The 16,223-nt window shown below is 37.2% G+C and overlaps 1 long non-coding RNA gene across 1 annotated transcript in view; it reads left to right on the top strand.

The window, feature by feature from the left end:
• Window positions 1-35: 35 nt before the first annotated feature.
• The window catches only part of LOC143668849 (uncharacterized), an 83,282-nt gene continuing 67,094 nt past the window's right edge, over window positions 36-16,223 (top strand). The window contains exon 1 of the long non-coding RNA XR_013168585.1: window positions 36-122. This is a non-coding gene — a long non-coding RNA (uncharacterized LOC143668849). The remainder of the gene's footprint in view (window positions 123-16,223) is intronic.

The following is a 16,223-nucleotide window of genomic DNA, read 5'->3' as shown; positions in this document are numbered from 1 at the left end:
CTGGAGGTGAAGCGGCCTTCCGGGATTGTGTTCCGAAGTTCAGTGACTTACGGCACGTTGGACCAGGATCTTTTCTCCTTAGGGTTTTAAATGAGGAAGTCCAAGGTCCTAGGCCTCTCCAGGTAGGCCTACGGCTGGTAGACCAGACCGCCCCTGGGGAAGCTGCTGGTGAAGACGGTCACCGAAAGAGGGTCCAGGGGTCAGTGTACGTACCGCCTGATCTCTGGTGCAGCCGCGGCTGGGCACAGAGGCAGTTGTTTTGGTCTCTGGGCACAGAGGCTGTTGCTTCTGTCTGCACACATTCATCCTTAGCCGCTTGTGCTCCAGAAGCTGATAAGAGATATACGCAGTGGATATGAAATTTTAAATCAAGCCGAACTAGAAGATATAGTGTAATGGTATAAGATTTGCAAACGTGAGAGATAGGCTGGTTCGAGATTTATGCTGCCGTAATCCTTGAGCCAACCTGTGGCCTAAAAATTTACAGTGCTGTCGACAGCGAAAATGTGTCTTTACTCAAACTTGTGCTCTCAATGTTGGACATCTTTTCCTTTAATTTTTTGTTATGGGAAGGTCCGGTTCACGTGGTAGAGCTTTGGAACCCTCTCTTAATATCCTGGGCTATATATGATTTCCCCTTCCTCTGAACTCTCTATGGCACGTCTGTCTATATAGCAACTTGAAACACTAAAATAATGACGTATTTGAATGTACTTTCCTATGTCCTTAAGATGATTTAAGACTTTTACGGTCAGAATATGTATTTGTATCCCTACTACCATACAAAGGACATATGGGGTCTAGGTCCTTGGGGAGTATTTGAAATTGATGCAGACAATCATTCTTTTAAAAAAAAATTTTTTTTTTAATTGGGAAATCTTCACACAAATACAGCGCATACATAGTATACAATCAGTGGCTCATAATTTCATCACGTAGTTGTGTATTCATCACCATGATCGTTTTTAGAACATTTGTATCACTCCAGAGAAAAAATTAAAAGAAAAAGACAACTCATACATCCCATATCCCTTACCCCTTCCTCTCATTAACCACTAGTATTTCCAGGGACCTATTTTTTTTTTTTTTTTTTTTTTTTTTTACCTTTTATCCTCCCCCATTTTACATCTATTTTTTGTTCTTGTTTTTTCACTCATCTTATTACCAGACAAAGGCTGTGGATTCTTCTGCCTGACACCTTCAGTAACCAATTTCTGAGACACTGGGGTTTCAAAGAGAGAAAGTTTATTACTACATGTATAGCAGGAGAACAGACAGCCTAATGGCCCAAAATCTGTCTCCCAGAGTTTAGGGGGTTCCAGGTTTTTAAAGATTTTAGCAAGGGGAAATGAGATCTTCTCAGATAGTAAGCTCAAAGGAGTAAAAAAAAAAAAAAAGGAGACAGTTGTTAATTATCATTTCAGTAGGAGAACATAAATTGAAAGGAGGGAAGGCAATGAAAAAAAAAGCAGAAAGGAGGAGAGGCATAGCTATCACTTATTTCAATAGGGAAACAAAAATTGAAAGGTGGGGAGGCAGAGCTATCAGTTCAGTACTAAAGATGTAAACCAAAAGGTAGAAGTAGTTAATGGCCTATTTGGGTAGCATTAAGACCGTTGCTTTACTGGAGAGTGACCAGCTCTTAACAATCACAAAGGCAGAGGTTAAAGGCTTTTTACACTTATTTTAGATATCAGGACAGCTGGACTACAATTCAGAGATCTCAGATATTTCCCTGTCTACTCCAACATCCCAGAAAGCAAAAAGGAGTTTTTATATGATTCACTAATCAAAATCATCCCTCAAATCCCAATTTCTCAGTTACAATTTGTCTATCTCTGATAAAAAGAGCATCAGGCCAAGGTTTTCACAACCACACAATCACATTGTAAAAGCTATATAGTTATATAAATTGTCTTCAAGAATCATGGCTACTGGAACATAGCTCAACAGTTCCCAGTACTTCCCTCTGGCCACTCCAGTATACCATAAACTAAAAAAAAAAATCTATAGAATGCATAAAAATAATCTCCAGGAAAACTTCTCAACTCTGAAATCTCTCAGCCACTGAAACTTTCTCTGCATTTCTCTCTTTCCCTCTTGGTCAAGAAGACTTTCTCAGTCCCATAATGTCGGATCCTGACTCATCCCAGGAGTCCTGTCCCACATTGCCAGGGAGATTCACAGCCCTGGGAGTCATGTCCCATGTGATGATGGGGGCGGGGAGGTGGGGCAGTGAGTTTACCTGCCAAGTTGTCTTAGAGCAGCAGGCTACATCTGAGCAACAAAAGAGAGTCTCTGGGGATGACTCTTATGCCTAATTTTAAGTAGGCTTAGCCTATCCTTTGCAGGGATAAGTTTCATAGGGGCGAACCCCAAGATTGAAGGCTCAGCCTGTTGACTTTGTTGTCCCCACTGCTTGCAAGGATATCAGAAATACTCCAGATGGGGAAGTTGAATATTTCCTCCTTTCTCCTCATCCCCCAAGAGTACTTTGCTAATACATTCTTATTCTTTGCTCACTTTACTCTGGGATATATCAGAGCATTACACTAACCTGTACAAACCAGCAAGACAGAGAATCATTCTTGACTTTGTTCTGGGAGATATAAAAGTGAAAAGTGTGATTTTTGCCCTTAATAAGGGAATAATTTGGTTAAGAGAAGTACTTTTATGAAACACTTGAAGACCTATTCAAGTTGCAACCAAGAAATTAAGATTTAAAAAGTAATTATGATGACTGAGTCATTATATACTTGGCTTTTTCTTACTTTCTAGTATATTGTAGACTAGCCAAAACTGACAGAATTACAAATTGTGAAAACCTCTGCACTAGCCCTTCTTATACCCTCTCATCCTGTTTTATAACTATAGAGTCTTATAATCACAAAGAAAACCCCCTAATGCTAATAAAGGAACTTGGATCAGCTCAGTACTAACTGCTGCCTACAGTGTTTATACTTGGTGTGGTAATGGTAATTCTGGCTTAGTTCGGTTCCTTTACACTTGTAAATTGTAGTTCTCTATACTTGTTTTTGTAATGGTATTGACTCCATCTCCCCTTGTTTGAATCCGTAAAAATCCTAACTGCTAAGATAGATTTTTAGGCCCATAGAACATCTGATCTCTTTGCTTACTGTGGCAATAAACTCTTTCCCTATTTGAAACCTCAGTGTCATAGATTGACTGTTATGTGCATCTGGCAGAGAACCCAGTATGCAAATCAAAGTATCAAAGACAAGAATAATAGGAATTCAGAATAAGGGAAAAAAGATCTTAGTGGCCTTCAGTTAAATGAGAGAGGTTAGCCTTAAAATTTTGGTTTTAAAATCAACTGTGAGGAAGTTACAAAGTTTAAACAAACAAGCATTCCAAATTGGGTGAGAAAGTCGAAGAAGCAGAAACAAAAAAATGAAGATGCCGTAGAGTAAGTCTGAAAGGTGATGAAAATGAAGATGGGACTTTGTTTTGATTACCACTGATTGTATAACACCTCTGTGCCACCTGTTTATTAATCAGCAATCTTGGTTGCAATTGTCAGAAACCCAATTGTAACTTATGTAAGGGGGAAGAAAATGAATGAATGTATTTACTTGTATAACTAAGAAGTTCAGGAGTAATTTTGGATTCAAGGATGTCTCTTTACAAATAATCAAATGATAGATTATTCAGAAATGAGGTTTTTGTTTTGTTTTTTGCCCTGCTTTTACAAAAGGTAAGCCTCCTTCTTTTCAGTGATAGAAACTCTGATTCAAACTGGCTTAAGCAAAAGGTTAAAATTTTTGCCTTATATAACCAATAAACATAGAAATTCTAGATAATTTGGGAAGTTTCAAACCATATGTCTAATAGGTATCCAAAAGAGATTAGAGGAGAGGCAAAACTAAAAGAAATAATGGCTAAGAAATTTCTAGAATTGAAGAAAGGTAACTCCTTAGGTTGAGGAAGCATGTAAAATCTTGAGAAAATAACATATACATCATAGTGAATGAAAGCGAAGAGAAAATCTTAGAGTTAAAATATAGATTACATACAAAGAAATGACATTTAGACTGGAAGCCAAATTTTCAAAAGTAAAAATATATGATAGGATGCATGAGTGGTTCAGTGGTATAATGCTCACCTTTTATGTTGGAGGCCTAGGTTTGATTCCCAGACCATGACCCCCCCCCAAAATATATATATATATATATATATATATATATATATATATATATATATATATATATATATATATGTTGAAGACCTTGAAATATCTATAATTCTAAGGGCAAATTATGGACAACCTACAATGTTATACCCAAGTAAATTGTCGTTCAAGAATAAGGATGTGATACAATGTCCCACTACCAATACCAACACCGTCCTGATCAACCCTAGTCTTTTCCCATCACACTGAGCAGTGAAGTCTCAGGGATGGAGAAAAAGAAGTACTAAGAAGTCAAATATATTTATAAATGGATTATGGAAAGATAGTGATACATGAGTTTTGAATCTCTGTGAATCTCCACATAAAAATCAGACTAGAGAACAAAACCAAAAACCCATAGAACACTCGCAGCAAAAGTAGATTGAGAGGGTAACTCCATAACACCACAATACAAAAGGGTGGGGCCAAACCATAAAGGCAGCACCTATATGTTATCAATACCAAAAAAAAAAAATCAGATCAAAACTATACAGATAGTAAGAAAATTATGAGACATGAAGTTCAAAATGAATCAGAATAAGAACTCAGAAATGAATGAACAGAGCTCAAAGAAATAATTAGAAATAAAAGAAAAAGTGATTTCAGAAAAGAAGACATCTATAAGGAACATAAGAGTGAACAAAGATAACCAGGCCTGAAGAGAACTAGAAGTTGAAAATGAGAAATTTTTAAAGTTAAAAAGAGATATTTAAAGAGAAAAGATTTAAGAGAAAAGGTAAATATTGGTGATAGAAAAAGAAGGTCCAACATATGGATAAGTTCCTGATAAAGAAAGCTAAAGCAAGGTAATAAAACAAATGTAGCATATTATAATTCAAGAAAGCCTTTTCAAATATATAGTTGGAACCACATATTGAAAGAGTACACTGTATAAAGTCATCAGACCTTATGCTAAAAACACTCAACAAACCAGTAGACATTTAGGCCAAAAAAGCAAGTAATTTATATGAGAAAGAAATTTAGGGTATCATAAGACATTAACACTTCATGCAAGAAGAAAATGGTAAAACATACAAAGAAAGAAAATGTGTATCAAGGATTTATATCCAGCAAAACTGGCTTTCAAGTATAAAAGCATAGACTAATTATTATAAGAATGAAAGAACTCAGGAAATGTTGTATTCCTGAGAAATCCAGAGAATGAGCTTTAAACAACCAAAATGAGTGACAAACAACAAAAGCAGGATTGTTGGTGTTTTGGTTTGCTAAAGCTGCCAGAATGCAACATACCAAAAAATGGGTTGGCTTTTACAGTGAGGATTTGTTAGTTTACAAATTTATAGTTCTAAGGCCGTGAAAGTGTCCCAATTAAAGCATCTGGGGTTCCTCTGTCACATGGGAAGGCACATGGCTGTTGTTGGCTGATCCTTCTCTTCTGAATTTCCTTGCTTTCAGGTTGTGGCTCTTTCAGTTTCTTTGGGTCTTTGCTTAGTATCACCAGGGCATTTCTTTCTGTTTCTGCCTCTTATGCCATCATAAGGGCTCCAATAAAGGATTAAGACCTACCATGCCAGTTTGAATTTGTTGTGGACCCTAGAAAAGCTATGCCCTTGAATCCTTTTGCCAGTTTGAAAGGATGTATGTACCCTAGGTTTTAATCTTAATCCCTTTTGTAAAGGCAGTCATTTCTTCTAATCCCTATTCAGTATTGTATGTTTGAAACTGTGATTAGATCATCCCCCGGAGATGTGATTTAATCAAGAGCAGTTGTTAAGCTAGATTAAGTGGAGGCATGTCTCCACCCATTCGGGTGGGTCTTGATTAGTTTATTGGAATCCTATAAGAGAGGAAACATTTTGGAGAAAGCGGGAGATTCAGAGAGCAGAACAACATAGCCACGAGAAGCAGAGTCCATTAGGCAGTAACCTTTGGAAATGAAGAAGGAAAACACCTCCCAGGGAGCTTCATGAAGGGAAGCCAAGAGAGAAAGCTAGCAGATGATGCCGTGTTCACCACATGTCTTCCAGAGGAGAAAGAAACCCTGACTGTATTCACCATGTGCCTTCTCACTTGAAAGAGAGACCCTGAACTTCATTGGCCTTCTTGAACCAAGGTATCTTTCCCTGGATGCCTTTGATTGGACATTTCTATAGACTTGTTTTAATTGGAACAGTTTCTCAGCCTTAGAACTGTAAACTAGCAACTTATTAAATTCCCCTTTTAAAAGCCATTCCATTTCTGGTATATCAAGCTAGCAAACTAGAACAATCCTCATTCAATATTGCTGGTTGGGAGCTTTTTGATTCTTCCCATGGAGATGTAACATACCCAGTTGTAAGTAGTGACTTTTGATTAGATGGTTTCCATGGAGATGTGTCTCCACCCATTCAAGGTGGGGTTGCTTACTGGAGCCCTGTAAGTGGGACCCATTTTGGAAGAAGCTTTAGAGCCCACGTGGCCAGAGAACTTTGAAGATGAAGAAGGAAAACATCCCTGGGGAACTTCATGAAACAAAAAGTTTGGAGAGAAAGCTGGCAGATGCTGCCATGTCCACCATGTGCATTTCTACTTGAGAGAGAAACTCTGAATGTCATCTACCTTCTTGAATCAGGTATCTTTCCCTGGGTGCCTCAGATTGGGGATTGTTTTAATTTGAATGTTTTCATAGCCTTAGAACTGTGAAAGTACAACTTAATAAATGCCTCTTTTTAAAAAGCCATTCTGTTTCTGCTATATCACATTCCGGCAGCTAACAAACTATAACACCTACCTTTAATTGGGTGGGTCACATCCTAGTTGAAATAACCTAATCAAAAGGTCCCACCCACAATAGATCTGTACCAAGAACAGATTTTTTTTTAATGTGGCCTTTTCTGGGGTATGTAACAGCTCTAAACTACCACAGTTGGTGAACACTAAATAGTTAATTAGTGGTACAACTAAGACAAAACAAGAGTTTATATCATTCAGGGTCCAACAACAGATAGAAACCACATAGCAATTTGAACAGGGAATATTTAAAGAATTATAAACAGGATTGGAGTAAAGGGAGATTGTCTGGTAATAAGCAAAGAGAACACTGAATGATATAGAATTAGCAGATACAGAGAGCAGCTACCAATCCTAGGACTAAAATAGAGTGCCCAAGGAGTGCCACCACCTGAGCTGATATTCAGACCTTATTGGGGAAAGTATGATTATGGCTCACTGGTGGGCAGAGAAGTTCTTTAAGTTGTGGTCTCAGTCCACTGAGAAGTGCCTCATCTCAGAATTCACTGCAACACTGCCCAAAAGGGTGCTAGAGAAGCTACTCACAGGAAGGTATCTTGCCAGCAGTACTCCACTGGGAGGTCATATGAGGAACAGTGTGCTGGGGGAAGCTGCTCATAGGAACTTGCTGCTTGCTGTTGGCTGCTGAGTACTGGTGAAAAGACCCATGCATGCATGCTGTAGGAGCCCAAGGAAATGAGTTTACCAGAATCAGGAAAAGAAATCCCTTCTTTCCCCAGGGTACCTCCAACACCCTCTACTACCGAATCCTAAAATCAAGCCAGCTGGCATGGGAAAAGTATTTATAGAGTTCATATCGATTATTACAAAGAAATCAAGAATTTGGAGTTGAAAGGCAATAAACTGACAGCTCATATTATAAAAGTGTGTATAATATGAGTTGGATATATATTCTGAAATATTTTATACAAAACGGAGAGAATGAGAAGAATAGTGTAAAAATTTTGAAATTTTCAGTGTATTGCTGTTGGTAATATGAATATTATTATTTTGAATATATATGTATAATGTGGGGATAAAATGAGTAATTAACTTTAGTATGAACTCTGCGGATAAAATGAGTAATTAACTTTAGTATGAACTCTGCCTATCCATCTATCCATCTATCTGTCCATTCATCCATCTACATATCTGGTTTTCTTGGTCTTTTCAGTAGTAATGATCATCCTTATTGTCCAGTTGGTGATCCTGAAATACTAAGACCCGTGACCTGGATTGTAGCCTCAAAGTACCAAGTCCCACTAAAAGAAACAAAGGCTTCTTGGAGAAATGGATGATTCCATATCTAGGGCAGGAATTACATAGAATGAACATAAACATCTTATACTAAAGAGCTGAGAAATTATTAGACTTCTAAGGGTCATGTTCAAAAAGACACAATTCAACTTGAAGAGGTGCTCAATGGCCAAAGATGGGACAGTTTAAGTTTCATAAGGATAATAAGGGTAATAATTACAATGGATTTAAGCCCATCATTATGTTTAGATACATGAATTCATAATGGTGGTAAAAGTAAAAATAAATGAATTGGGCATCTTTCAAGGGTAATAGGGAACCAATTTTAACTGAAAACTGATTAATAATGGGAAAGAAATATTTATCCTATCTTTTTATATAAAATATATCAATTTTAAACTAATGGTAGATGAAAGTATCTTTTTATTGAAATATTTCAGCTAATAAATGCAAAAGAAATATTAGAAGAGGAATGTCACCATTTGGCAAGGAATCTAGGCATAAGTACCAGTGGCTGCTCACCATTTATTACTTGCCTTCTGATGAAAGAAGTACATCACCATTCCTTATCTTGTCAAAGGGACTTAATCTGGGCTTGATCAAGACTCTGGATCCAATTACAAATTTATAGGAAGTACAGAGGAAATTTCCATATGAATTTATAAATCATCTTGTCAGTTTCCACAAAGAAGCCAGTTGGGGGCTTAGGTACAGATTGGGTTGAATCTGTAGGTCAAATGAGGAATTACTGTAATTTTAACAATATTAAGTCTTTCTGTCCATGAGCTTGGGATGTTTTTTCATTTATTTACATCTTTAATTTATTTCAACAATGTTTTGTAGTTTTTAGAGTATAAGTATTGCAATTTTTTGTTAAATTTATTCCCAAGTATTTTATTCTTTTTGATGCTATTTTAGATGAAATTAAAACTTTTTTCATTTTCAAATTGCTCATTCCAAGTATATAAAATACAATTGATTTTTATGTATTGACTTTGTATCTTGCAACCTGGCTGAATTCGTTTAAGATTTTCTAGTTGATTCCTTAATATTTTCTTTAAACAGGATCATGTCATCTGTGAATAGAGGTAGTTTTACTTCTTCCTTTGCTTAATTGTCCTGGCTAAAACCTCTGATAAAATGTCGAATAGATGTGGTGTGTAAGGGGACATCCTCGTTGTCTTGTTTTTGTTTTTGTTTTTTTTTGCATGGGCAGGCACCAGGAATCGAATCCAGGTCTCTGTCATGGCAGGCGAGAACTCTGCTGAGCCACCGTGGCCCACCCGTTGTCTTGCTCTTAATCTTAGAGGGGGAATCATCCAGTCTTTCACCATTAAGTGTGATATTAACCATGAGTTTTTATAGTTTTATAGCTATATAGCTATAGATTTTATAGTTTTATCAGGTTGAGGAAGTTCACTTCTATTCCTAGACTATTGACTGTTTTTATAAAGAAACAATGTTGAATTTGACAAATGCTTTTTTGTGTCTGTGATATGATCATGTGCTTTTTGTTTTTTTTTATTGCATTAATATGATGCATTACATTAGAAGACTTTTGGATGTTTAACCCACCTTGGGAACCATTCCTGGGAAAAATGGTATATGATTATTTTCTTATGTTGTTGTTTCTGTTTGCTAGTATTTTTTAGTGCAGTTTTATTGAATTATATTCACACACCATACAAATCATCCGAAGTATACAATCACTGGCTTGCAGTATCATCACATAATTGTACATACAAACCCATGATCAATTTTAGAAATTATTTCAGAAAAGAAATAAAAATAAAGAAGGAAACCTAAATCTTCCCGTGTTCCTTATACTGCTTTCAGTATTTTCTCCATGTTTTGCTTTTGGCATCTTTATTATGATGTATCTGTCTGTTTGTGGATCTCTCTGTTTTTTGTCTCTATAACCATCTCCTTGAATTTTAGAGTTGCTCAAGCTAATAAATTCCTTTTTTAAAAAAAAATTTGTGTCTATTACTCACAACCAAAAGATCCCTAAGACAGAGTAGAAATCCAAAATTCTTCAAATTACGTACCTTTCCTTAGTAGTGAGCTAAATGGCTCACAAGGTCTCTTCTGCAGTATTTTCCATGTGGTGGGGGAAGCTTTACATCACCATTTAGTGTTTTACAGATATTCAATTTCAACAAACTTCCTTAGAGCTGAGTCATAAAATATTCAAGTGGTTCAATTTAGTGTTGCTCATATCAAACCAGTGCCTAGGTCAGAGACCAGTTAAGGCTTTTCCCATGAGGGTGAGCTATTTTCCACCTAGGCATTCTTAGAAACTCCTAAGAGAGTCCAATCTCATTATCCTGCAGTCTCATTACAGTCATTTGAAGAGTACTCTGAACCAGTGGTTCTCAACTCTGGCTCTTCATTAGAATCCCTGGGGAGCCTTAAAAAAGCCCATGACTATGCCTGACTTTCAGAGATTCTGATTTAACTGGTCCTCATTGGGACCTAGCCATTCATATTTTCTGAAAACTCCCTAGGCAATTCTGCTGTGCAATCAGAATCAAGAACCATTAACATAGACTTCGCTAGATAGGCATAGCTGGTTCTAACTATAAAGGGTTGATGTCTGTATTCTCCATAAGATCCAAAGTAAGTGTGCAGCTTATCCTTTGTTCACCTTCTCTAGTCATAAATTCATTTCTCTGCCCATTTATAAGCATTTTGAATACTGTATACTATGCCAGGTCTTGGGAATGCAAAGATGAATGGAATACCATCTTGGTAGTTGAAGGAATGACAGAATCGATGGGAGAGATTAGTGTGAAACTAATGGAGGGAATGGTTCGTCCTACCTGTAAGGAGAGGTAAAAGAAGACAGAGGTGAGAATTGGAAAAGTTTTTCTATAGGAGGTGACATAAATTGCATCTCAAAAATTTTGATTATATGGACATAGTAGGGTAGGTTATTTCAGGGAAAGGGTGCAAACTGAGCAAAATTTGTGGAATAGCCAAGCTGATACTTTTTTGGTTTAAGGTGGAACTAAGAGATAAATGGAAAAGTAGGGAGCGATCAGATTATGAAGAGCCTTTGTCCAATATAAGGGACTGTGCACTGTACAACATAAGCTATTAAAGAGCTTTACTCAGGGAGGTAAAGCTGGTCATATTTGGATTTTTAGAAACATCACCCTGGTGCGATATGGATAAAGGGCTGGACTAGTGTGAAATTGGAAACAAACTCCAGTTTGGAGTTTGGGAGACTATACTCCAGGCAAGATGAAGAGAGGCAATCGCAGTGGTGATGTAAAGGATAAGGGGCATTTGTGTAAAATGAAGGCAGCCAATCTGCAGATTTTGATCACTGTATGTATTTGGGGAGAGAGAGAGAAGCATCATGCCTGAGCTCTGGTTTGGATAACTCTGTGAGTGGTCTATGATGCCTCTTGAGTGGAAATGAAGAATGCAAAGGGGGAGGAGCAAGTTGGCATTGGGGGAGGGCAACGATGATGTCCTGTGGTATATACATGGGATACAGATTGTTGTATGTATTATATCTATAAGGATATGGATCGAGGAGTCATATGCATACAGGTGATACTTGAATCTATGTAAAACTCTGCAGAATGAGAAAAGAAATCCAAGAGCCGAGCCCTAGTAAAACAAGACACAGTGGTTAGGGGGTAGGAAGGAAAGTGGGATTGAGTGGAATCTCAGAAGCTCAGGGAGGAAACACTTTCCACAAATAGGAATCTTTCCACAAGTCAGAACTATAAAGGAATCAAGGAGGATGAAACCTATGGAGGGCATTTATGTTTTTGACCACCCAGTGCTTTCTTCTCCCTCTTTTGGTGGATAATACCTCAGTTTCTTTTTGCAGAATTACCCATCTCCCAACATGCACAGTTGTGGTAGGACTGTGAGAGCACTCTGCACCCCCACTCCAAGCTACAAGTTGAATGTGTGACCCAAGATCAGCCTGGGACTTGGAATCTTAAAGTGATCCAGAAATGGAGTAAATTTAATGCCAGCAGAGATGCCTGATAACTGTTGGTTAGCTCTTGCTTCCTCGACTTCTTTCTTTAATTTCAGGGGCGGTAAAATCCTCTTAAATTTAAATCAGTAAAGGCTGGATTATGGTCATCCTAACAAAGAAACTTCATCGTATTCAGCCATTAAGATATCACCGATGACTTTATCTGAGTAGTTTCTGGGGAGGAGTGGGGTGAGGGGTGAAAGGTTATTTGAAGAGAGAATGGAAGGTGAGGAAGTAGAGGATAATACTTGTATTCATCTCCTCAAGGAGGGTTTTTTTTTTTAAACATGGACAGGCACCAGGAATCGAACCCAGGTCTCAGGCACGGCAGGCGAGAATTCTGCCACTGAGCCACCATCACACTGCCCCTGTCAAGGAGTTTTTATAAGAGAAGATGTTAGGGAAGTAGCTAATTATTTTTAACTGTGTTTGGATCCGTGTTTTGATAGGGCAACTGAAAAGAGAGTTTGTAAAATTTGAGCAGTCATTAAGTTGTTGTTTTATCATTGATTTCTCCAATTTCTATTGAGATTTTGTTTATCAAGATATTTCAACTGTTCTTATTAATAATATATGGGAGACCTACCCCATAATTGCAAATTGGTCTTAAAAGTGTCTGTTTGAAGAAGGTTTTTCTGATTTGATAAAGAAATAGAAAGCAATTTGAAAACTATAAAACATCAATCACCAAAGGCTTCTTTTGAAAATAAGGTGTCTGATGTACCAAAGAAAAGATTTAGTTGAAAAATAATTTGATTTTTGTATTAACTGTTAGAAAGATACATAAAACAGGCATCTTTTCCTGCTCGTCAAACTTGGAGCAAATATATAATGCTTTTCTGCCCTCCAGTGGTTGTGGGAAAGCATTAAAAATTTATCATCTGTTTTTAATTTTTAATATAAGTATATAGTTTTCTTTATAACCGAAATGTTATATTAAGAATTCAAAGTGACTTATAAATGTAGCGTCATTCACAAGCGGCATATGTTATTCTTAAAATATGGGCAGAATTCATAAAGCAACAGCCAACTTTGTTATGTATGTGAACTAACTGGACTTGAGACAACCAGTAGGTGGAGGAATTACCAAAGCTAAACCCTTTCATCACGTTATCCAAGGTTAACCATCCAACCAGAGCCTAAGGTACCTTCAAGATAGATTGTCTATTCTTTCATTCTATACTAACTGAAACCAAAGATTGTTTATTAGCTTCAAGTTTCACAATGAACAGAGTGGTGTGGTGGGAAAAAAGATAAAATTTGGGGTGAGAAGGGAATTTTAGTCCGTTTTGCAGTTAAGGAGCAGCATTAACAATGAGTCATTTAACACCTTTCAATTATACTGTCTATTCACCTCCCAGAACTGTTTTGCAGATGAAATTAGATCACTTCTGTGAATGCTGTAAAACGCTATATAAAGATGTGTGGCAGTGGTGGTGGTGACTTGAATTCAGACCTTAGTTTGAGAGCTGTTCAGTTACTCACAGGTCTACTTCCCCCAAAGGCAGCAATCATTCTCTAACACCAATGAGCTCATACTCGCAATATTTATCAAAGTAGAATTTTCTCTTTTTGATGTTTGAGGACGTCAGTGTTTGTTATTTTTTATTGAAATGGTAAATAATACAAACATAATTCTGGGTATAAGATCCTTATAGAACTCTAAAATCCAGGTTTATCAATTATATTCAAATTAATGTAGGTAAGAAATTAAAATTGTCATGAACTTGATGTGACCTTTTTTCCTTTTTTTATTAGAGAAGTTGTGGGTTTACAGAACAATCATACATAAAATACAGGATTCCTATATACCGCCCAATTATTAACACCTTGTATTAATATGGAATATTTGTTGCAATTGATGAAAGCACATTTTTATAATTGTACTATTAACTGTAGTCCATGATTTAACTAAGGATTCACTGTTTGTGCAGTACAGTTCTGTGTTAGATTCAGTTGTCAACTTGGCCAGGTGAGCATACCTAGTTCTGTTGCTGCGGACACAAGCCAATGGTACGTGAATCTCATCTGTTGCTAATTACATCTGCAGTCAGCGAGGAGGCGTGTCTGCTGCAATGAGTGACGTTTGACTTCATTGGCTGGTGCTTAAATGAGAGATCACAACTTAGCACAGCTAAGCAGCTCGGCATTCCTCATCTCAGCACTTGCAGCTCAGTCCAGGCCTTTAGAGATGCAGAAAGAAGTCACCCAGGGAAAGTTGTTGGAACCCAGGGGCCTGGAAAGAAGACCAGCAGAGACCATCCTGTGCCTTCCATGGGAGAAAGAACCTCAGTGGAAAGTTAGCTGCCTTTCCTCTGAAGAACCAACAAAATAAAATTTAATTTTTAATAAAATTAAAAGCCAATCTGTCTCTGGTGTGTTGCATTCCGGCAGCTAGCAAACTAGAACAAGTTCCATGATTTTTTGTTTTTAATTTTTATTCTCTTACATATGTACAATCTAACATTTTCCCTTTAATCACATTCAGTGCTGTTAATTACATCCACAGTGTTGTGTTACCATCACCACCATCCATTACCAAAACATTTCCATCGTCCCAAATATGAAACCTTTACGGCTTCCTACTTCCTATTTCCTACTTCCTATCCCTATCCTATCCCTACTGCATCCCCTGGTGATTCATATTCTAAATTCTGGCTCTGTGAGTTGGCATATTCTAATTATTTCATATCAGTGAAATCATACAATATTTGTCCTTTTTGGGTCTGGCTTATTTCACTTAACATATTTTCATGGTTCATCCATGCTGCTATATGTATCATAACTTTATTCCTTTTTATGGCTGAATAATATTCCATTGTATATGTTTATCACTTTTGTTTATCCATTCATCAGCTGATGGGCAGTTGGGTTGCTTCCATCTTTTGACAATTGTGAATACTGCTGTTATGAATATCAGAGGGAAAATATCAGTTCAAGTCAAAGTTTTCAGTTCTTTGGGACATATAGCTAGTAGTGGGATTGCTGGGTCAAATGGTAATTTTATATTTAATTTTCTGGGGAAACTCTGAAATTGCTTTTCATGGTAGCTATACCATTTTACATTGCCACCAGCAATGAATGTATTCCTATGTTTCCACATTCTCTCTGACACTTGTAATTTTCCTTTTTTTTTTTTTAAAAAAAAACAACCATTTTAATGAGTGTGAAATGGTATTTTGTGGTTTTGATTTGCATTTCCCTGATGGCTAATAACATTGAGCATCTTTTCAGGTACTCTCTGGCCATTTGTATGTCTTCTTTGAAGAAATGTCTATTTGCCCATTTTTAAATTTGGTTGCCTTTTTGTGCTTAAGTTGAAGCATTTCTTATATATTCTGGATGTTAAACCTTTATTGGATATGTGGATTCCAAATATTTTCTCCCATTGTATAGAATGTTGTTTTACTTTCATGATATATTCCTGTGAGGTGAAAGGTTTTAAATTTTGATGAAGTCCATTTATCTGTTTTTCTTTTGTTGCTTGTGCTTTAGGTATGAAGTCTAAGAAACCATTGCCTAACACAAGTTCCTGAAGGTGCTTTCCTATGCATTCTTCTAGAAGTTTGATAGTTCTGAGTCTTATATTTAGTTTTTTTTTTTTTTTAATCAATATTGTGTTGATTTTGTATAAAGTATGAGGTATGGGGTCCTCTGCCTCCTCCTTTTTTTTTTTTTTTTTTTTTGCAAATGTAGACCCAGTTTTTCCAGCACCATTTGTTGAAGAGATTCTTTCCCAATTGAGTGATCTTTGCCTCTTTGTCAGAAATCACTTGGCCACTTCCGGAGAAGATGGCGGCTTAGTAAGATGCACGGGTCTTAGTTACTCCTCCAGAAAAGCAACTAAAGAAACAGAAACAATATGAAACAGCTCCCGGAGTCACGACAGAGACCAAAAAGACAGCGTACCCCATTCTGGAACAGCTGAACGGGCAGGGAGAATCTGCTGCGGTGAGATATCTGAGGGGTGCACGTTTTCCCTGCCGGGGCGGCTGGCGACTGGGGTCCCCTCCACGCACGTGGCTCCCCGGTCTGACTGGGAAC

Source organism: Tamandua tetradactyla, chromosome 25, assembly GCF_023851605.1.
Source record: "Tamandua tetradactyla isolate mTamTet1 chromosome 25, mTamTet1.pri, whole genome shotgun sequence".
NCBI lineage: Eukaryota > Metazoa > Chordata > Mammalia > Pilosa > Myrmecophagidae > Tamandua > Tamandua tetradactyla.
This window is presented reverse-complemented; position numbering and strand designations above follow the sequence as displayed.